This window comes from Peromyscus maniculatus, chromosome 3 (genome assembly GCF_049852395.1).
Source record: "Peromyscus maniculatus bairdii isolate BWxNUB_F1_BW_parent chromosome 3, HU_Pman_BW_mat_3.1, whole genome shotgun sequence".
NCBI classification, from domain to species: Eukaryota; Metazoa; Chordata; class Mammalia; order Rodentia; family Cricetidae; genus Peromyscus; species Peromyscus maniculatus.
Genome location: NC_134854.1, coordinates 88,018,362 through 88,042,499, shown reverse-complemented (window position 1 = coordinate 88,042,499; position 24,138 = coordinate 88,018,362). Strand labels below are relative to the sequence as shown.

Genomic DNA, 24,138 nt, shown 5'->3' with positions numbered 1-24,138 from the left:
TAAGTTGCCTCGTGGCTCTCAGCTTACCGGTATCTTAACATCTTCTCATGGCGGTGGCTGGCAGCTCTCTCTGCCTCAGCCTGAGGAATGGGGTTCTAATCCTCTCTCTGCCATTTACCTGCTAGCTTTATGACTTTGGGCAAATAGCAGAAGCTATCTAGAAGTGCCTCAGTTTCCCTATCTGTAAGGTTAATGTTTTGACCCAATTCTTCCCAAAACTTTTATCAAATTCTCAGTTATATTAATTTAATTAAATACAAATTCTCTAGACACAGAGACTTCTTTATACTATAATATCATAATTTATACTTTATATTCTATAGATTTATATTCTAGAAACACAGCCTATCACTAGCAATGTAAAGATGAATAAAAAAAACACCATTGAATTCAAGAGAAAAAGAAAGACAGAAATATAGGCAAAACTACCTAGCCCAAGGTAATCATTAGCATACTGGTTGATTAGCTTGCTACAGTAAACACAGACAAGAAAAAAAATATTAATGTGACCAGAGATGACGTAAAACAGAGCAAAGTCATGCTCAGTAATTTACAAATTCTGATGGCAGGCACTTTTACACGCACGCACGCACGCACGCACGTACGATCCTCAGGACAATCTTGAGAGGAGCAGATGCTGCTAGCCTCAGGTCACAAATGAAAGGTCTCAGGGTTAGGGAGGCTAGAGTGTTACAGCAAGGCTTCCGCCATGGCTTGACACTAAGACATGCACGTCCATCTTCTGTCACGCTGCCTTGGCCTTACCTGTGACACCATTCCTGACTCCTCCAACCCCTTCCCCAGCCAGGCCCAGGCTCCCCTGCACTGTCCTTACACTCTGTTCCGGATCTTGTCTCCCCCATTAGCTTCATGGACCTCAGGACAGAGGAGATCAAATAATCACTGGTGTTTCATACACATCTTCTTAATGTATCAACAATCCACAAAATGAGGCTGGTCAAAGAGGCAGAAACCCTTTGGTTAATTTAAGGAAAACTTCTCAACAGTAAGGCATTAACCTCCTTGTGTCCTCAACTTTATGATAAGTGCTTAGTATGCCTGTGCAAGAAGAAACTCTAGCAGAAAGAGGGGGCATAGGAACAGATCCACTTATTTATTTCCAATAAATAAGGACATTTGTGTAAATGCAACTGTTAAATGTGATAAAAATGAATTCCTGCCGGGCGGTGGTGGCGCACGCCTTTAATCCCAGCACTCGGGAGGCAGAGCCAGGCGGATCACTGTGATTTCGAGGCCAGCCTGGGCTACCAAGTGAGCTCCAGGAAAGGCGCAAAGCTACACAGAGAAACCCTGTCTCGAAAAACCAAAAAAAAAAAAAAAAACTGGATTTAACAGCTCGACACTGATGGTGAGGCTGCTACACAGATTACTAAGGGTATCTTCTCAATTTCTGTACTTATCTTTGTTGTCTGCTGGAAGGGCTGGGTGAGGCTGTTGTGAAGGCAGCAGGCTGGACCAGCTGAGCCTGCCACACAGATGGCATCTTGCTAATAATGTTCATGGAGAATCTGTATACCAGGTACTGCTGAATCTCACTATTCACTCCTTTCAAAGCTACAGTCTACCTGTGGGGTAGCTGCTACTGTCACCTCCATTTTACAGGAAGGGAAACTGAGACAAAATGCTTCAAATGCTTCTGAGACTGCAGGACTGGTGAGAAGCACAGCTGGCCCTGAACCTGGACAGGAAGGGTCTGTAAGGACTGGACTGGGGTGATTTCAGGGAAACCCAAAACTGTCATTCAGGAAGTGACCATTCAGATCTTCATTTCAGAGAAATCACCTGAAGACAGAAGAATGCAAAAGTCAGGCATGAGGCAGAGGCTGGTTAGTAAGTAGGTGGGGACAGGGTTGTGTGGGATGGAGGGAGGTATCGGGGAGAGAGAGCTCCAGATAACTCAGGAGTTCAGAGCCTGACATCCTGCAAGGAGCGGCAGGTCCTGAAATGATCTAGAAAGAGGTAAAAAGAAAAGCAGACTCAAAGGGGAAGATGAGATCAGCTTTCAACAATGTTTACCTGAATGTAATTCTCTTGGCAAAATCTGTGCCCCAATCCCTGAGTATTTTGAGTTCAGGGATCCCCTCTTTTCATCTGGTTCTGCCAAACTACTCTCCTCCTCATATGCTTTGCTTTGGTACACTTAAAATGGTTTTAAAAGCAAGTTAAAATAGTTTTTAAAAAAAACTTTCACCCTTTGGCCATACATAGGTCATGACCAGGGTAGGGTAGAGGCTCCCAGCTCACTATAGCTTATCTGTGAACAGCTATTTCTCTATGAAGTCTTGTTGGCATTTTCATTAAACCTAGTATCTTAGTTACTGTTCTCTTACTGTGACAAGACCCCATGACCAAGGAAACTTATAGAAGACGGCATTTAAATGGGGGCTTGCTTATAGTTTTGGAGAGTTAATCCATGATCATCATGGTGAGAAGCAGACAGCATAGTGTTGGAGCAGCAGTTGAGAGCTTTACATCCTGATGCCTAGGCAGCAGACAGAAAGACACTGGGCCTGGCAAAGGCTTTTGAAACCTCAGAGCCCATCCCCAGGATGCACTGTCTCCAACAAGGCCACACCTCCTAATCCATCCCAAACAGTTCCACCAACTGGGGCCCAAGAATTCAAACATATGAGACTATGGGAGCCCATTCTCATTCAAGCTACCACATGGCAAGTGCATGTGTGCACTAGCATGCGTGCGTGTGTGTGTGTGTGTGTGTGTGTGTGTGTGTGTGTGTGTGTGTGTGTGTGGTGTGTGTGTGTGTGGCTTATAACTGCACCATAGCCTTTCACATGCTACGCAGGCACTTTCAATGAACTTTATCCTAGTCTTGGCATCTGGCTCTTTGGACTTCTCCCTTACTCCTGCAATAAGGAAGGAATGAAGAAGGAAGGAAGGAAGGAAGGAAGGAAGGAAGGAAGGAAGGAAGGAAGGAAGGAAGGAAGGAAGGAAGGAAGGAAGGATTGATTCTTCTTTTTGTGCTCAGCTGCAACCAGTTTACTGTTAAGCTTGGGATGCCTTTTGCTCACCCAGGCCTTGGCAGAAGTATCACCTTGCAAAGAGGTCTTTCCTGAGGTTTCACTAAGGCAGCTCTCCTATTCTCCTGACAGCTACCTCTCACCCCTCACTCCCAGTTCTATGGCCTTTACAGTACTTATCCTGACCTGAATCAATACTGTTAGTGTGGTTTTACTAAGGAACTGTTCATAGAACCATATCTCTACAGAGCAGACAACTGCTCTGTTGACTTAAAAAGATCATTTGGGTATTTAAAAGGATGAAGACTCAGAGCCTTTGTCAAATTCATAGACATTTAGTAGCAAAGGACCAAGGGAGTCATCAGAGGAAAATGTCGTTGCCTCCCCGAATCTCCTCCATTAGCGAGCAGACCACCGGATCCAGTGGGTGGACACCTCTCCTGTGGCATTTGTCATATGCTATTGTCAGGGACAGTGAGCCAAGTAACATGGACCCATAAAAAATATACCAACTTCAGAATCATATATATGTGGATTCAGACCAGGAATGTCACTGATTATTGTACCTTTCCAAACCTACTTCCTCCCCGTAAATGGAGCTGGTGCACCCTAGCTCAGGTTCCCAAAGGGAGTAAGAAAGTGTCCTAGCACATGCCTACCACTGGCACTTAGGCAGTAATCATCACCTTTGTTACTGTCAAGTTTACTGTCAGCAAAATGTATTCTTTCAACTAGGGTTTGACAAATGCATTGAGATTAAAGGCGGTCGGCATGTGGGACCACGGTGATCACAGCATCTGTATGGAAAGAGTTAACACTCAAGCATGCTTTCTAACAATGCCCAGTACTTTAGACAAACCAGTTGCTCTACGCCTAAGACAGAGACAGTCATTTGCCACTTCTGATACTAGGATGACTCTTGAGGGAACTTTCTTCCCAAAATGTTCAAATCCTAATCCCTGGAACCTGTGAATGCTGCTACAGGGCAAAAGAGACTTTGCCCCAGGCCTTAAGCAAAGAAAGCATGCTAAGGGTGGACCAAATCTACTCAATATAACCAAATAACCCCCAGAAAAAGAGAATTTTCCCTAGCTAGGGAAAAGAGAGCAGGTAGGCCGGCAGGGAAAGTCCCAGCACAAGAAAGCTCTGTTAATGCTGGGTTTGAGGTGTCAAGCCCAATGGCATATACCAGAAAAGTCTCTAAGAAGTGAGGACGGCCCCCAACTGAGACAGAGCAAGAAACAAACTTAAAGGAACTGAAGTCTAGCAATAGCCCAAAAGAACCTGAGGTAGATTCTTCCCAGAGCCTCTAGTAAAGAGCCAAGCTGGCTAACAATGAGACACAACAGTCACATACGCCTTCTGACCTATAGAACTGTGAGATAAAACATCTGCGTTGTCTAAAGCCCAGTTTACGATAACCTGTTATAGCGGTCATCTAAAACTAACCCTCTTATGCTGATGTTTGATATAATTTAACTGACAGCCTTTCTTTTCCCTAGTGGACCAGAGGCATATTTCACAACTGACAGCATCTTAGATGAGTTGAAATACAGGGTTAACTGTTTTATAAATGGACAGTAGATTAGCCATCAGGTAATTCAGACTGCAGGCTTGAGTTCTAAAGCTTTGAGTATACTTCCACAAAGCTCCCAATGGTTAGAGTACACCATAAAGGCCAAAAGATGCTGCCCAGGCCAACATCTAACATGGGATCCTGGACACAGTTGAACAAAGACCCAAAGGTACTTACCCTCAGAAACATTCATTAGTCTACTAAGGATTAGACTCACAAAGGTCCCGGGTATCCTTCTAGGTACTGGGATAAATAGGTCATATACTTTTCCTTATGGAGTGGACACTACAGCAGAGAACATCAATGTCATGTGACGTAATGTCACATTACAATGAGTGCGAGAAGAAAAGTTAAGCATCTAGAGCACTCCATTGCTTTTCACAAAAGAACCACATATTAAATACATATGTGTGTGTGTGTGTGTGTGTGTGTGTGTGTGTGTGTGTGAGAGAGAGAGAGAGAGAGAGAGAGAGACACAGAGAGAGACAGAGACAGAGACAGAGACAGAGACAGAGAGAGCACTCATTTCGCAGGTCACTCCTCACTATTGATAGTGTGGGAGCTCTGAGAAATAGTTTGTTGTTAGAGGGTTTTTTGTTTGTTTTTGAGAACAGTCTTGCTGACAGCCCACAGTGGCTTCAATCTCTTGCAGCCTCGGCTAACCATGAACTTACAATCATCCTGCCTCTGCTTCCTGAAAGGTAAGATTTCAGACATGCGTCACCATGCCCAGCTGTTTTTTTTTTTTTTTTTTTTTTTTTTTTTTTTTTTGTGTGTGTGTGTGTGTGTGTGTGTGTGTGTGTTTTAATGTAGTGGTAAACCAGTTTTATATAGGACTGCCTTTTATGAATTTCTATTAAAAAAAAAAAGGACCATAGCTTTCTCTTCACTGAATCCGATTCCCTCTCTTTTGATAGAATTCGGTCTTTAAAAAAGTGAAAATTAGGGGGCTGGAGAGATGGCTCAGTGGCTAAAAGTGCTGACTACTCTTCCAGAGGACCTAAGTTCAGTTCCCAGCACCCACATGGCTGCTAACAACTGTCTGTAACTCCAAGATCTGACACCCTCACATAGATATGCAGGCAAACACCAATATATGTAAAATAAAAAACTTAAAAAAACATTAAAAATGAAAATTAGTTTTATATTAACAACGCCCAAAAAGGTTAATGTGACTAAAGAGCATCTCAGCGGCCTGGAGAGATGGTTTGGGGGTGAAGATGAGTCCTGTTTCTCCAGACGACCAGAGTTCAGTTCCCAGCACCCACACCAGAAGGCTCGCCATCACTTGTCATTCCAGCTTTAGAAGATCTGAAGTGTGCACATGACGTGTACTCACACAGATACTATCACACGAATAGATAGACGGATGGATGGATGGATGGACAGACAGACAGATAGAATCTTTTTTAAAAAGGGCACTGCAAAAGCAGAATGCAACATCTTCCTAGACTGCTGATCTTAAGCCATTTTTACTTTTGGAAGGACCGAATAACTCCCTGGTTGTAAAAATCAAACAGAACAGCCTAATACACAGAGCAAAGAAACAAACAAATTTGACCTGTATAACCTTTCTAGAGATACAAATATGTGGAAAATTCTAGACTTCTGAAAAGATTTTGCAGGAAATATCATTGGAATCTATGTGTTTTAACCTCTTTTTCAGTCTCCCTACACACACACTTGTGTGTGTATATATATATGTTTGAGGGTTTGAGAGTGTGTGAGTGTGTGTGTGTGTGTGTGTAGAAGGAGGAAAAATTCTAGGCTGGAAGACGTTTTTTTTTTTTTGTTTTTTTTTTTCATGGCTTTGGAGAAGCCACAGGTTAATAACACCATTAGCTGAAGACTGTAATTCAGACATTAGCAAATGCAGCAAAACCCTACTTTGTACTTGCCTTGATTCTGTACTAATGGTCTGGTAGCCCACTCCACCCAGGACGCATTCTTAAGTCTGTATTTAAGAAATTCTGACAGACTACACACAGGAAGAAAGGCTACAAAGAGTCACAGGAGAACCCGCCATCCTGGACAAAAGACCCACAATTAACTCAAACCTCCACTTCACTTCTAATTATGAAAAAAAAAAATCACTACTCTAAACTGTCATTTCTCGCCAACCAGATTAGCAAAATAAAAAAGAACTGACACTCCCTTGGTGGTCTTTGAGGAGCATGTTGACTCAACACTCACCCAAGGTGATCACTGAGCCCTGTCCTTAGCAAACAAAATAACAACTTAACCTGTCTTCACAGCACTGTAAGATCAAGGGATTAGATACAACCCACAGCTCCAGGGGCGGACAATGGTCTGCAAAGTGGCCACACAATGAGAGACGGATGCTACTGAAAGAGAAGCTATTTCTATGCACTTACTGACACACTGCTAATTTAAAACAGCATGGCAGACAACAGTATAGAAACCATCTACATGAAAGAATGGGAAGAAACACAATATACACATTCGTAATAGTTTATATTTACAAGTTGATACCTGTGGTATGGAAAAGGCCTGTATGAGAAAGGCATGGAAGCATGTTTCAATATTTGTCCCTTCTAATATGATTGTTAAACTTGGGGAAGTTCAGATAAATTATTATTATTATTATTATTAATGAAGAAGTTGTCCCTAGGAGTATGAAAAATAGAGTATGATCAGCTTAGAAAAATAAAACCAAAAACAAGTTCCAGGAGTTCAGCCTAGAAGGGGACTAGGGGAGCTGGGTGTGGGCAACAAGTCCTCAGGCCAAAGTCTGTAAGTCAGAGAAGCTCAGTCCAAAGTTCAGGAGGTGAGCACAGTGAGTGTGTCCTCCTGGGTGTGGGTGGCCTGGAGTCCCTGTTAATGTATTATAGCCTGAAGGAAGTCAGGGAAGTGGAGGGAAAGGGGGGGGGCAGAGGCCAAAAGCCAGCATTACCTCCCAGGGAGCATGCCAGAGTGTTTGTTTGCAATCTGGACCAGGTAGTGGCTGAGGCATTCTGCTCACAGACTAAGTACTTCAACAGGAGGCAAGGCACGAGCAGATGCACGGCACCAGAGTTTCCTCAAGAGCTGAAACTTGTGGGATTTTAAAAACTGAAATCATATGGAGATGTAGCAGATGAGCCTGCTGTTTAAGGAAGTCCGTAGGAAATTTTTATGAGGAACTGTCATCTGCTATTTCCGCTTTGGTGAAACAAGTTCGATTGAAGATGACCGACTCCATTTAACCAAATTGAAAGTGGAAAGTATTCAGCATTTTAGACATGCTGGCATCTTTTCACAAGGTGGTCTGTCCATAAATCAGCAGTGAACCAAAGGGCCAAGTACCGACCAGCCCCTTCACCTTCACACAGGCAAGGCCTGATAGCTAGACCCACCCATCAGGGCTCTGCCCCCAAAACACGCAGGAAGAGGAAGCTAATTCTGACAGCAACCATGAAGAAGCTGCTGAAGAGAGAAAATGGTAAGAGCCAGCGGGCGGGAAGGGAGACGCAGATAAACTCAAAGGTAAGTTCTGGTGGACCCGGCACTCGACTCCCCACTTCTCTCCCAAATTAGAAGGCTTTTCCAAACGATGCAGTCCCAGAGTCCCACAGTCACCATCTCATCCCAAAGAGCAGGGCCGCATCTGTTTAGTACCTAACCGGAATCCCTCTCCACACCCCCAGCAGTTCCTATGACTCCCTTCCCTCTGTCAGACAGACATTGAGGTGCTTTAGGGGGCAGAGATGATTGCAGAGCAATGTAGGCACTGTTCCAGTTCAGCAAGTGTTCGGTGATGCCCAGAATACTGCCGTGCCATCCACACTACACAATGTCAAGGGCACCCAGGTCCCTGAAAGCATGATGAATCCAAGAGAAAGAAGTCATTCAAGGATCTATGTACCTCTGAAGGTGTGATTCCCAGTAAATACAACTAAATTTTCTTTTTTGATAAAAAAAAAATTAAAAAAAAAAAAGACAATGGCTTACATACCTTGCTGGTACACATTCAGGGAACATGGCTTTATTTCTTCATTCCCCTGGCATTCATCAAGCTCCTACGATGTGCCACACTCAACAGCTCAGAGCACTTAGAAGGCTATTGTAACTTAACAGGCTCTGAGAGACAGAGCTATTGTCAGACACTACATTTCTCTGGTTAGGAAAGCAAAGACCATCACCACTACTCAAAACCCCCAAGAGAACTAGAAAGAAACACCTCTCCATCCTAGAAGAACAGTCCTACTGCAGGACATGGTTATGTTCTGTTGGGGGTTTTGTTTTGTTTTGATGGTGTGAGGAGGCTTGTTTTTGAGATAGGGTCTCACTGTGCTGCCCTGCCTAGCCTGGAAATCACTATGTAGACATGGCTGGTTTCAATTTTCTAGCTATCCTCTTGCCTCTGCTCCTTAAGTGCTGGGATTATAGGTATATACTGCCATGCCCAGGTTGGCCTATTTTTTTTTTTTCCCAACTTGCCAGAGATTCTAGTGGACAAAATTTGAAGTTACCATGAGTTTGAGATCTGAGTCAGTGGCACTCCAGTGGGAACTACTGGCTTCGTGCCCAGTAGTCAGGGGTACCTTGGCCAGCAGCACCTACAGCTAAAAAGAAATCTGCAGATTATCAATCAATGAAGTGGCCCACACTTCAGTGACCACTGGTGACCACACCCACTCAAATCCACCCTGGGCTCCTACTTCTCTTCTCAGCCAAATGTCAACTACATGACCTTGTCTACAAGAGGAATGACAGACAACAGACTATTCTGCAAGGAAGGATACATAATATATGAATTTCTGACTCCCCGGCCCCACAGGCGCAATCTTAAAGTCAACAAATGTGAAAAGCACGAGTTCTTAACAACTGATTCATTCAGACAGACCCAGAAATGAAATTCTTTTAGCTACAATCTTCGGGAACAGCTCAAAGTATCAAGTCTGAAAGCTCTGCAACACTCTGGCTCATTGTTCAGTAACCTTCTGCATTGTAGACCTATAAAAAAAGAAGACAAAATCCCTCCTTGTGGAGGACAGCAACCAGACACTCGAAGCAAAGCATTTTTACGACACCCAATAAAACCTGCCATGACAAACCAAACATTTAAGTGACACTAGAAACGATTTTCAAGAGAGACTTGGCACAAACGGAAGGATCCAGCTGGAAGTCATCTTTAGTTCAATCACTTCTACCCTCTGCCCAGCTCCAAGCTGCTTGCCTACTGCTCCCCTGGCCCTGAGAGAAAATGTAGGATGCTGTGCACCTGCTGGCAGGAGCTGCTCTGGGACGGGACTTTGTAGGCCAGTTTTCTCTTCTGCCCAGCCAAGGCTTCCTCTGGGAATTGTGGGAAGACAGGTCTCTGAAAGACTGTCCTGTGAATGTATCTCAGGCCTGTTGAGTCTCAGATGTTGTTATATGGGGCACTAACAATGGCTGAAGAGGCAGTGAGCCCCCATGGAGAGGCACCCATAATTCTCTTCTGGTTGCTTGTCTCTCGTGTAAGAAGTCCTCTCTATCTCTCTCGACTTGATTTACAGCTTTCCAAAATACATTACACACACACACACACACACACACACACACACACACACACACACACACACACACACATTAAGCCCTCTGCTCTCTCCTCCTTTGATCCTATGGGCCTGTCCTATGACTCTTGGCAGAGTGCTGAATCAGCTATGGCATTACGGCAACTCTGGGGGAAAATTTGCTCTACTCCTTGAGGTTTGGATGCTTAAGGAACACCAGCCTCATGTCGCCCTTGGTGAGAACTGAGCAAGATCTGGACTCAGAAAAGGCCTAGAAAAGGCCCAGGGTGTACGGCAGTTTAATGACGAGAAGCACTCAACTGTGCTGCACCCACATTTTATTTATCCAATGTTCCTGTTAGCCTCAGTGCACCCATTTTTTCCTCATCCCCGTCATCCAGGGCAGACTGCTCTATAAATGCAGCTTGTCAAGGCAAAGGACCTGGATCTGGGAAGTAGCAACTTCTGTGAATTCAGACTTGGCTTATATACAGCTCTTTCTTATCTCTCTTATGGCAGCAGAGATCTATCACCCCAGTACTTGGGAGGTGGCCATACGAGGCCCCTGACTGTAGTAGTGTACAGCACCACCTAGCATTGTACAAGGCCCTAGATTCAATCATCGTTAACTAACTCTCTCTCTCTCTCTCTCTCTCTCTCTCTCTCTCTCTCTCTCACACACACACACACACACACACACACACACACACACACACACACAAAGATAAACCTAAAAACTTCTGAAAGGCTTCCCATTTACTGCAAAGGCTTTGGCACTTAATTTGATGGCATTCATATGTCACAAACATTGGTGTGTTTTTTTCCAAGGCAACGAAATTCTGATATATGTAGTTATAGACCAGAATTTATTTTGAGTAACAAATCTTACAAATGATTTGTTACATGTACATGCTTACTGGGAGAAAATGGAGGCATTCACTTGTTTGTATTTCCTTCAAGCCTTTATAAAAATACATAGCTAGCTGTAATTGCTGTAATTGTGAATAATGCACTGTATTTGTACCTGTCTTCCAACTGTGTAACCCAAAATAGACTTCATGCATGCGCTAGCGGTTAGAAAGGAAAATGAAATTAAGATCTAGAATCAATTTGCTGAGTAAGTTGATATCACAACCCATTTCGTATTTAAAAGACAAAATACTACTGCCTAATCACTGCATAGTCTCTTACTTTGTAAGCACAATTTGGCAGGATGTTTTGAATAATAATAGCCTTTTTGGATTTGAGAGAAATATGAAAATTTTGTGTGGCCATTTTCCTGTTATAATAGTAATGCATGCTCATTATTTGTACAAAGACGTATTAATGCCAATACTTATTGAATATAGACTCCATGTCAGGCAATGTTCCACATGGTCTATGAAGACAAATTCATGATTCCCCACAACCTCAACAGAAGCACAGAGAAATCAACCAAGTCGACTGTCCAATCTACATGCCTAGGAACACAAGCCAGCAATCCATCATTATGCTCTAAGCTTCTAGGAGTAAAAGCAAGCAGTAATTTATTCAATCAAGTCTTTCACTACAACAGGGCACAATGTCGTGGGCCCAAAACAATTCATAATGAACACTGTACCCTTCATACTGGAAATCATTATAAACTAGTATTTCTGTGTCACTATCACTGACATGAGCTACAATCCATATCGATTTGATTCCAGGCATCTGATATGTATTAAGAATTTTGCAAATTTTAGCAAATGATGCAGTGACTCCATGAGTTAATTCCCTGAATTAACTAACCATCCACTCTCACAAAAATAAACATAATTAGTTCCCACTTCTTATGGCTTACCTGCTGGCCTCGGACAGCCATGCACACAAGAGCAAACAACAACATACTCTTGGGTCGAATCCTTTCAAACTTTAAAAGTCACACTTGATTAACAACAAATGCTGCTTCTGTTATTGATTCAATTTCCTATCCAAGTTAATAAATGTAACTATTTGACATAAAAACTTTCTTTAAATTTAAGGCTAACTTATGTTCCTAATTGCCTAGCCCTAAAAATATTATGTATTTAACAACACCAAAAGCATATTAAAATTATTAGTCCATCAATCATTATTATTCATACTGCTGTGGCAGAAACAGGACATACAAGCTTATACATATTTATATACACACACACACAAAAAAAAAAAATCTGGTCAACTTTCTAGCTTTTTGAGAAAGGTCTTACTCTAGTCTAGGCTAGCTTGGAACTTACTTATGTTGTCCAGACTAGTTGACAACTCACAGCAATTCTCCTGCCTCATCATTGCCATCTGCTGAGATTACAGATGTGATTACCATGCCAGCATCCATCATTCTTTGGAACTTAAAATTGTGGTATCTGGCATTTCCAGAAGGTTCTAGCTAGCACAATTTACCCATTTGTCCTGCTGACTGAGTAAAGGAGGTTAAAAAAGGAAAGAAAGCGATCACTCTAAGCACTTACCATAGTTATTCTCAGTCTACAGTTTTCCAACACCTAGCTGATACAGTTTCACTAAAACTCTGGAAATAGAGAGCACTATTATCCCCGTTTTACAAATCAGATTGGAAAAGGCTAAATACTACTCTCATCCTGGCCTGACAAGAAAGCCTACACAGTAAACCCCTGTGAAACCCCTTCTCTTCCCAGTCAGGGCTGAAAAAAAAAAATTACTTCTAGAACTTACCTTCCTAGGTAAGGCTTATACTAAAACGAAACAAACAAAAACAACAAAAAGCCCACCTCATGAAAACCCAGCATCGTCGGTGATGTTATTCTAAGTCTCATTTTCTTCCTACTAGGGAGAGGTTTGGAATAAAAATGATGGGGGCTCTAGCTAACTTTTCCGGAGCTCTCCTTTACTCTCAAGTCCTCTGCTCTCACAACCAGATCACCACACAGGTTCTGTCACAAGAGACAGCAAGCAACCCAACTGTCAGAGGCTTTGTCTTTCAAGTACGCGCAGCATGTTCTGCACAGGTGAGTGTAGCCTTTCCACACCACACTGGCAGTCTCTTGCAAAGCATTGGTCCTCATTTGTACACAGTTCTCTACAAACCTAAGTGCTGTGCGCTGCACTGGGGTTCGACGCCTAGTCAATTGCCTGTGCTAAATACAAAGGCATCGTAGTTACTGTTCAGCATTCACTGGACTTAATCCATAGCTTTATGGTGCTGGCTGACTGCTAAGGAAGACAAAGGGGTCTGACTATCTTATCTAGTTAGCAATCTGCAATTGATTGCTTTTTAAAACGGGCCTAGGAGGCAGGGGGTGGTCAGTGGGAGGGGGTTGAAAGAGAGTAAGGGGGTACACATGTATGAAACAGACAAAAATAAAAAGTTAAAATATGTAAGAACCACGTGTTTATCTATTGGAAAATGGCCTGGCCGACATATACATTTTTGTTCTAAAAAGCGGGAGAACCTCATAACTTGAAAGTGACTGCTAGATTTGACCCCACTGTTCTAGAGTGGCCTGCTTTCCCGGCTTCCCTGGGGAAGGGTTGGAATCCAGTGGTAATTTACATCCATGGTCTGAAGTGCCAAGCCATGGTGCAGCAGGGTGACCAGCATTCTAAAAACAAAGCCAAGCTATTGCTTTAAAAATTGAGAACACACAGACACAGAGCCTGGCTCTGACAACATCCAAAAAGATTCATTATAGACAATCTATTCAGGAGACGCTACGACCGCCCCAGGAAATATAAACAATGTCCAAAGACAGCCGAGGGGAGAGGAAATAACTGGCCGGAATGAGGCGAATCATGTGAAGTCGGTCCAACCAGGCCTAAGACATCCCCAGTGTTTCCACTGGGAGCCGCGGTTAAACGTGCCCTGGCACATGGGCACAGACCTCCCCTCCAGCTCAGGCATGGGGCTGCTTCCTTGCCTACCCACTTGTTTGTGCACTGCCACGCCCGCACAGGACCACGAAACCACAGGCCTTGGCAGATCCTTCCAGCTGATCCCCAGTTGCTCCAAGTTTAACAAGAATCACGGCTCCCTTTGCGAAAGTTATGAATGATTTAAGTCAAGTTTACAAGACACCCACGGCCAGGATAAATGAGTGTCAGTAGACACTAGCAATGGCGTCTTAAAATGAGGTTTAATTGGCAGGCCCTTACTAAAATGAAAACGAGTTTCTCTAACCCACGGGCTAAGCGTCCGGCGCTACATTTAAAAAAAGAAATAAATCACGCAAGGCTCAAGTTTAAACTCCGACCTTCCTGTCTGAGTCACCGCTGCAGGGTCCCTCGTGGAGTGTCACCCGAGTTCTCTCCACGATCCTCTCCTTCCCCGCCGCCACCCGCCCTGTGCGGACTCCAGCACCCTGGCTGCCAGTCCACGCGCGTCCGGAGACCGTCGCGGGGAGAGGAGGGGCGTGTGTGGCAGCCCCGACCCGCTCCTCCCGCACCACCGCGAGCTGGGCGGTGACTCCCGGGCCTCCCGCGGGCGGGTCGAGGCCGGGCTGGGTGGCAGCAGAGACCCAAGCCTCGGGGGTCGCTCGTGTCCGCGGGCTCTCGCGTCTGTGGGCCGCGGCGGGCCTCGCTCCCACTCCCCTCCCGCGGCCCAGGGCGCCCGCAGCCCGCGCTTCCTTCCTCCGCTCCCTCGCTCCAGCCCACGGCCGGTTCGCGGGGCCCGCCGGCGGCCCCTAAGTGGAGGCGTCCCGCCCCGTCCTGCTTGGGTCCCCGCGGCCCGGTCCCCGCGATCGCTTGGCACTCACCCGCCACCGCCGCCGCCGCCGCCGCCGCCGTCGCCGCCGCAGCCAGGGAGTCGGTCTCTCTGCGCTCCGGGACCGCCCGACCTCTCCTCCCCACTCCGCTCCGGCTCCTCCCCGCGCGCGTGGGCGGGGCGCGCGGCCCGGGGGGCGGGGCGGCCGCCGCCACCCCCTCTTCTCGGTTCCACCGGCCCGGGACGCCCTGGCCGCCGCGCTCTGCTGCGTGTGTGTGTGTGTGTGTGTGTGTGTGTGTGTGTACACGCGGGACGTGTGTGTGTGTCGGGTGTGTGTGTGTGTCGGGTGTGTGTGTGTGTCGGGTGTGTGTGTGTGTGTGTGTTGGGTGTGTGTGTGTGTGTGTGTGTGTGTGTGTGTGTGGACACGCGTGCCCGCGGCAAGGTTGGTGCACCTCGCTGCGGTGCGGTAGGACCCCACGCGCCGCAATCACCACGCACTGCCCAAGTTCTCCGCAGTGCCCGGCCTGAGAAGATGAGCTCTGCCAAACCCTTACACAAAAGTGAGGCTCTGATCCAGAAAGGTCTGAGGAAACGGGCCACCATCATATTTAAAGGGCTCTGGGGCCACGGGATGTTGTTTCTCGGGAACGGAGGTAAAGCCAGATTGTGAAATGTTAAGAACATCATCTACCGTGCCTTCCCCCTAGATTCCCGTGAAATTTGTGCTTCCGAATGCCCCATACTTGGCAAAGTTGTGCGTAATAAATTAATTGGATCAGATTGGTCTTTTCTTTTCTTTTCTTTTTCTTTCTTTTTTTTTTTTTTGGTATGAATTTAGAGTTTGGTAGATTGAAGGGCCAGTTTTGCTTCCACAATAGCTGCTGACAGTCATTCAACAAAACGAAGCACCTGTTGCGTGCCAAGTATTATGCTAAACGTGATAGGAGATACCAACCCAAGGGAGGCTTGCTTTCAAAAAGCCAGAGTTCCGCAGAAATGGTAATAATCAGCAGTCTGCTAGCGTACTCCAAGGTATCTACTTTCTCGGTTAGCAGGATAGAGATAGAAGGCCAAAGTAGGTCACTAAGAACCAATGTGGGCAGAGTCCTTCTTTAAAGTATTGGGTGAGAGCAGGGAGCTCTAATTGGACTCAGTGTATTGCAGGAAGGAGCGAGGGAGGGAGGGAGGGAGGGAGGGAGGGAGGGAGGGAGGGAGGGAGGGAGGGAGGGAAGAAAGGAGGAAACATGTTGTGATGGGAGAGTGGGAGAGGAAGTTGGGTGTGATCAAGATACGTGTATGAACTGTCAAAGAATAAATAAAACATTCTTTAAAATGAGAAATCAAACAAGAAACACATGAATATTTGTGATAATCAAAGAATAAATAATAACAAGAAGTGGGTGAGTCACTGGAGTTTCACTGCGGAAGAGAGGTGAGTTGTTGGGATGCTGGGGTCTAGGCACTGAATCCCGTTGAGAGCATTAAATCCATTCCTGTTTACACTTACTCAAGTATGCCTTGCTTGGCAGCCTCCAGAGAATGTTCTTGTTGGGGTGCAAACCACACAGCCTGCCCTTTATCTCCTACTTTGTACCGGGTTAGGATACAGTCGGCTGATTCAGATAGGGACAGTTCAAAGACACACCCTGAACAGAGTGGCCTGACACTACCAGGGACTGTTACGGTCATACCAGTGATTTGCATCTCGTGATCATCCTCTAGCTCAGGTAAGTGTTTTCCTGTACTTTTAATTTTCCTCTCATTAGTCTGTGACAAAAACAACCAAAGTGGCTTGTTGAAAAATGCCTGGTTCAGTGCTCTTCAAATTGTAAGCACAGAACAGTCTTTAAACAGCTATCCGCGCCGGGCGGTGGTGGCGCACGCCTTTAATCCCAGCACTCGGGAGGCAGAGCCAGGCGGATCTCTGTGAGTTCGAGGCCAGCCTGGGCTACCAAGTGAGCTCCAGGAAAGGCGCAAAGCTACACAGAGAAACCTTGTCTCGAAAATCCAAAAAAAAAAAAAAAAAAAAAAAAAAAAAAAAAAAAAAAAAAAAAAAACAGCTATCCGCATAAGGAGAGAACAAAAACCCAAGATCATGTACAAACTTTTGCAGAAATTGTCTATTGAAATCAAGTCATTTGAAGTGTGGCCTTTTATTTTTTCCCATCTCCCCCATTTTGTACCTCTCTCTCTCTCTCTCTCTCTCTCTCTCTCTCTGTTTTGTACTAAAATATCAGTCTGCAACAAATTAAGAATAAAATGCAGTTAATCATTAATATCTGTGGTATCTGCACCCTCAGATTCAACTACAGATTGAAAAATATTTGAAAACAAAATTAAGTCTGTTCTGAACAAGTATGTTTTCCTTCTTTATTTCATTTACACTACAGTCTAACAAAATTACCATTTACATTGTGTAGAACAAGATAATAAATAATCTAGGGATAATTAAAACATTATCATATGTAAGGTGTAGGTAAGTTATATGCAAATACTATGTCATTTGATCTGAGAGTTTTCCATCCTTAGATTTTAGTATATCAGTAGAGGATGGTCCGGAAACCAATCCCCTGTGGGCGCTGAGGGACAAGTGTACCACAGAGAGTCGGGAAGTTCTGATCATTTAGCCAAAAGGCAAGAACAGTGAGAGCTAACATTTAACTAGTACTTCCTGTGTGGCAGATGTTGCTTTAAGAGCCTTACATATATTAAATCTTTTTCATTCTCCTGGCAACCCTAGTAGGTAGGCACAGCAAAGTTAACCCACTCAGTCTGAAAGGGGCAGAGTTAGGTTTTAAATGCAGGGTATTTGCACAGTTTGTGCATTTACCCATGGTTCCGGACCTGTTTCCTGAACTTCGATAACTCACATTCCGTCTCCATGTATCCGCACCTCATTATATATATATATAATTTTATACATATGATATATAGGCATGTAGTATTATATATAGATAATATATATAATACATAATGTATATATAATATATAGGCTCACTTGTTTCATATAAATGAATATATGCCTTTGCAGTTAGTAATTTCACTCATGAAATTATAGCTGGATCATCAAGCATTCATTTTTGCCTGTTCCTATTAAAGTATATGCACAGCTCCAGCAATTTCCATTAACATTTGGTTGTCTCTCTTGTGATCCTTCTCCAGTTTTAAGAACACTGATTCCAAGTGTACTTCTTGCTGGCTAGCATCTACATGTCATGGTCAAACTACCACCTTCAGCTTCAGGATGTCCTTTGCCTGGGCACAGGACAGCTGGAAGTGCCTGGTAGCTAACATTCTTTCTACACTTTTTTTTTTTTATTTTTGAGACAGAGTTTCTCTGTGTAGCTTTGGAGCCTGTCCTGTAACTCACTCTGTAGACCAGGCTACCCTTGAACTCATAGAGATCCGCCTGCCTCTGTCTCCCGAGTGCTGGGATTAAAGGTGTGCGCCACCACCACACGGCTTACTGTCTGCATCTTGTCTTTAACCAGTGATGGAGTGTGGAGGTAAAAACACTGCATTTTGACCCTAACTGGGATAACGGCAAAGCGGCATCTATGCTGTCAGAGGCACTCCCGGCAGGGGTGGGATCAGAGTCTTCCCTTTCCTCCAGCATTTTTCTTAGGTCGTCTTCCCTTGCCCTTCTTGGTCTTCCCTGTTCTATTTCCTACTCTCCTGTCAAATTTTCTTGGGAATAGATCCCAACCAGGACCTGCAATATGATTTATGTGACTCAATACAGAATGAAAAAAAATGCTCAAAATTATTTAGAATTTCAAAATGTTATGGCCGAGCATTAAGTCAATCATAGGTTTCTGTGCAGTGCACAGGTGTGTGACTTTCCTTTGCGCAGGGGTGAAGCTGGCCTAGATTCTGATACATCATTTTCACTTGAGTCTTTCTTCATCTCAGGCTCTGATTCTAGAGAATCTCATGCAAAAATAACAGCTATTAAAGTAACAACAAGCTCAGCTAGCTACTACCAGACCTGTCTGTATAAGCCACCAGTCTCCCACACCTCACTGGAAGAAGAATTATGCTCTCATAGGTAGAGCCTTGGCCACAGAAAGAGCTATAGTCATCAGGAATGATCTGGGTTAATGAGGTGAGAAAATGAGCTTCAGTCAGGATTCTGACGGACATAGTGCCCTGTGAATTTGTGCCGTGTCGTAGAAGCAGTATCCTGGAAATGCCTTTCCTAAAGAAGTTCTAACGGCAGTTGGTTGAAAGAGGCACCTGTATGGAAGTAAGGCTGGTTGGAAAGACAAGCCCCTCTCAATGCAGAGACAGTAGAAGCCTCAGCTGAGCCTACAGCCTAGTCGGGGCCTGAGGCTGGTGGGTGTATGGAGTTGGCCTGAATTGAGTCCATGGTGTTGACCTTTGTGCTTTGCTTTTCTGTTTGTTTGTTTGTTTGTTTGTTTGTTTTAAATGGGGTCAGGGAATGATTCTTGTGTCTCTATATTTTATATTACTAGAAAGAAGCAGTACTTTAACAAAGTACATTGTTAGAGTAGTGCCCATTGACAGAGATGCTCAGTAACTGGGAGCAGCTGTGGCAGCCTACAGCAGGGACCTGGGAGAGGCTTCACAGGAGGGCATCTCCCAGATTCTACTTGGGTTGGTGATTAGGAATAATAGGAGTATGGAGCTAAACCCAGGAGGGAGTGACCTTAGATTTTACTTTGTTTAATTTGTTTGGGGGAACACATGCTCTGGTGAGTGTGCAGAGGTCGGAAGACAGGTTTGAGGAGCCACTTATTCCACCTTTACATGGGTTCTAGCTATCAAACTCGAGTAACATTTCTATACCCTCTGAGCTAGCTTACCAGGCCCCCTAAGTTCAGATTTTTATGTTGTACCGGGGCAATTGCTGGTTATACTTTATCTGGTATCATGGGCTTATTGAATTTCCTATTTTGTTCTTTCCCAGGATTCCTTTAAACTGTTCTCTTCCCTCCATTTGTTGACTGTATTTTCCACCCTCTCCCTCAATGGCTCCGAAATAAAGCAAATAAATCAGTTGCCTGTAAAAGAATAAGTTTCTGTGAAAGAACAGTAGAGGAGCAGGATGAAGTCAGTCTTACAGGGGGAGGTTTGGGGTTTGAGTATGTGGTGTATAAAGGAGTTGTAAGAGAGCAATCTATAGATAGATTCAATGCAATCCCCATGAAAATCCCAACACAATTCTTTACAGATCTTGGAAGAACAATATTCATCCTCATATGGAAAAACAAAAAACCCAGGATAACTAAAACAATCCTGTATAATAAAAGAATTTCTGGAGGTATCAGTATCCCTGATTTCAAGCTCTACTACAGGGCTATAGTAATAAAAACCTCACGGCATTGGCATAAAAACAGATAGGTGGATCAATGGGATTGAATCAAAGACCCAGATGATAACCCACACACCTATCAACACCTGATTTTCAACAAAGAAGCCAAAAATATTCAATGGAAAAAATAAAGCATTTTCAACAAATGATGCTGGCATATCTGGATGTCAACATGTAGAAGATTGCAAATAGATCCATATCTGTCACCATGCACAAAACTCAAGTCCAAGTGGATCAAAGACCTCAACATAAATCCAGATACACTGAATCTGATGGAAGAGAAAGTGGGAAATAGCCTTGAATGTATTGGCACAGAAGACCACTTCCTGAACAGGACACCAATAGTGCAGACACTAAGATCAACAATTAATAAATGGAACCTGATGAAACTGAAAAGCTTCTGTAAGTCAACTGACACAATCAATAGGTCAAAACGGCAGCCAACAGAATAAGAAAGTATCTTCACTGATCCTACATCCAACAGAGGGCTGATTGCCAGAGTACATAAAGAACTCAAGAAACTAGACATCAAAAACCCAAATAATCCAATTTAAAAATGGGGTACAGATCTAAACAAAGAATTCTCAACAAAAGAATCTCAAATGACCAAGAAACACTTAAAGAAATGTTCAATATTCTTAGCCATCAGGGGAATGCAAATCAAAACGACTCTGAAATGCCATCTTACACCTGTCAGCATGGCTAAGATAAAAAACACAAGTGGCAGCTCATGCTGGAGAGGATGTGGAGCAAGGGGAACACTCCTCCATTGCTGGTGGGAGTGCAAACTTGTACAGCCACTTTGGAAATCAGTATGGCAGTTTCTCAGAAAACTGGGAATCAATCTACCACAAGACCCAGCAATATCACTCTTGAGTATATACCTTGTGTATGATCAGTCATACCACAAGGACACTTGCTCATCTATGTTCATCGCAGCTTTATTTGTAATAGTCAGAACCTGAAACAACCTAAATGTCCCCTCAACCAAAGAATGGATAAAGAAAATGTGGCACATTTACACAATGGAGTATTACCCAGCTGTTAAAAACAATGACATCATGAAATTTGCAGGCAAATGATGGAACTGGAAAACAGTCATCCTGAGTGAGGTAACCCAGACTCAGAAAGACAAACATGGTATGTACTCACTCATAAGTGGATATTAGCTGTAAAATAAAGGATAACTATGCTATAATCCACAGACTTAGGTAACAAGAAGGGCTCAAGGGGGGATACCCAGATATCCCTGGGAGGGGGAAATAGAAGAGATTTCATGCATGGACTTTGGGCAGGTGGGGATGGGAACATGAGTGATCAGGTTGTGGGGAAATGGAAGGGGACAGTACTGAAAAAGACTATTGGAAAGGGGAGGAGCACTTCAGGGTCAGGTAGAAACCTGGTACAAGGGAATCTCCCAGGAATCTACAAGGAGGACCCCATCCAAGACTCCTAGCAAAAGCAGATTTGTAGCCTGAATTGGCCATCTCTTGTGACCAGGCAAGACTTCAATTTGAGGAACTGGGACACCAACCTAGCCACATAACCTCCGACCTACGTCTGTCCTGCTTATGGGATGTGCTTAGGTAAGGGTGGCCTAGAGATTGAGGGAGTGGCCAGCCAATGACTGGTCTAGTCTAAAACCCATGCCAGGCGAGTAAGCCTACCCCTGACACAGTCTGGAGCACCAGGACCCACAGGCAGGATGACCCGGAGACCTAGGATAGAACCAAACATGACTGGAGGAAAAAATGTCAATGTAATGATGCCTAATGATATTCTGCTATACTCAGAGTGGTGTCTAGCCCAATTGTCATCAGAGAGACTTCATCTAGCAACTGATGGAAACAGATGCAGACCCGCAGCTAAACATTAGGTAGAGCTCAGGAAATCCTGCAGAAAATGAGGAGAAAGGATTGTAGAAGCTAGAGGGCCCAAAGACACCACAAGAAAACCCATAGAATCAACTAACCTGGGCTCACAGGGGCTCATAGAGACTGAACTGATAACCAGAGAGCCTGCATGAGACTGACCTAGGCACTCTGTGTATATGAGATAGTTGTGTAGCTTTGTCTTCTTGTGGGACTCCTAACAGTGGGAGCAGGAACTATCTCCAACTCTTCTGCTGGCTTTTGGGACCCTACTCATCATACTGGGTCTCCTTGTCCAGCTTTAATACATGGGGAAGTACTGAAACTTGATATGCGATGTTTTGTTGATGTCCATGGAAGGCCTTTTGTGAACAGAAATGGAGAAGGAGTGGATTGAGGGGGAAGGGACATAGGGAGATTTGGGGGTCCTAAGAAGAGAGGAAGGAGGGGAAACAGCAGTCAGGTTATAAGATAAATAATCATGAAACATTAAAAGGGTGGGGCGGGGGAGTTAAGAGAATGGCTTCTAAAGTCCCAAGTTTATGAAAACCAAATTTTTTTTTTCCATCACAGGCAATTTATTTTGTTCTATTCATTCACAGTTAATACAGAAAATACTTGAAAACATTTCCATATAATATTTGACACAGAAATCATCAAATAGAAGTATACAATGTTGACAGGAGGCAGTACATTTATAATTTATAACCCCAAATGTATTTATAAATTAGAAATGGAAAGATCTACAAATGAAATTATGAAGGTTCACCAAAGTCATTTAATCTGTCAGTTTTTCATTCATTTTTATGTCTTAATAATATTCTATTGTATGAATAAGCCACATTTTATTTCTCTCCAGTATTTGATAGCTATTTGAGTTGTTTTAACTTTTTTACTATTAGCAACACACTGCTGTAAACCTTCATGTACATGTTTCATAGGTGCATATTTTCAGTAGTTTGAGGTTATATTCCTAAGGGTAGAATTGTTGAGTAACAGAGTAACAATGTTTTGCATTTTGACCAACCACCAGACTGTTTTGCCAAAGTGGCACACCATTTTACAATCTCACCAAATCCTTGTTTTTAAGGCTCTGATTTTTGTACAAAAGCATTCAATCATTCTGTCAGACCAAACCAGGAAAAGTAAGCTATAGTTCAGAGCTGTTCTATTCCATTTACTATGCAAAGCCAATCTTGGCGTTTGCAACTCTCAGCCCTTTTGAGTATTCTTGCAGTGTTCACCTTTTCCTCCACCACTTTTTTTTTCTTCTTTTTTTCTGGTTTATTTCTATCTAATACAAATGTATAAAAAATCCTCCATCAACACTGCTGATAGCAGCAGAACCTTGAGAAATATACCTTTGGTTTGCCTCAGAAAAGGAACACATATTGTACTGTAAAGTTTATAAAATTGGCGCAAAACATTGTAATAATGTTACAATACCAGTTTTAAGAGTTCAGTGACTAATGGGGAGCCGATGGGATACATGCAGAACTGTGAAAGCGATGTCACTTAGCCAGCTGTACACGTAGACTGTAAATCTACATTCAGATCATTTCTGAACTAAGACTATCATCTCAGTTTATCTGTTGAGGTCAACCAGGAAACCCTAGAATATACCTTGATTTTTGCAAAAAAACAAAATAGGGGGAGGGGTTTCTTCAGCATTTCAGTCCACGAGTAACAGTATCCCAACAGGCAAAGTGTTCTCTCACTATCAACATAGAATGAACTGCTGCTGGGGGTCAACTTGGGCTCCAATTTGCATTAGCACTTACATGCATAGTAGTCCAAGTTGTTAACCTCATGACTCTAAAAAGTAACTCCAAACAAGTAAAATGACCCTTCTTGGAAGACTAAAGAAAGACATCCAGCCACAGTTGTAAAAAGTCTCATCAAAACAATATACCCTTTTATGAATTACGCTTCAATTAAAAAAAAAAAGTAGCCCCAAATAAGAAGCAGCTCTGAAAAAGAAAATATAACTTAAGATATTTGAAAAAAACAAGGTGAATACAGGCCCAAAAGTAATTAAGATATATCCTCTTAAGGCTATCTAGAATTAGGCTCTAAGGAATTCTACCATTTCAAGTTTACCACTAGTTACCAGATACCTATTTACAAACAAGATGTTCACCTTTTTTGTTCCTTTATCAAGAGAAAAATCCACCTTCAGACTATGAGGGT

The 24,138-nt window shown here is 43.6% G+C and overlaps 1 protein-coding gene across 4 annotated transcripts in view; it reads right to left on the bottom strand.

Annotated features, from left to right (window-relative positions):
• The window catches only part of Gng12 (G protein subunit gamma 12), a 120,555-nt gene extending 105,647 nt beyond the window's left edge, over positions 1-14,908 (bottom strand). The window contains exon 1 of one of the 4 annotated variants that reach the window (XM_076566888.1): positions 14,795-14,908. The gene's annotated coding sequence lies outside the window, so the exon portion shown is untranslated. Of the gene's footprint in view, positions 1-9,047; positions 9,067-14,794 lie in introns of those variants that run through there. The other 3 variants (XM_076566885.1, XM_076566889.1, XM_076566886.1) reach the window with 3 other exon arrangements.
• Between the last annotated feature and the right edge of the window lie 9,230 nt (positions 14,909-24,138).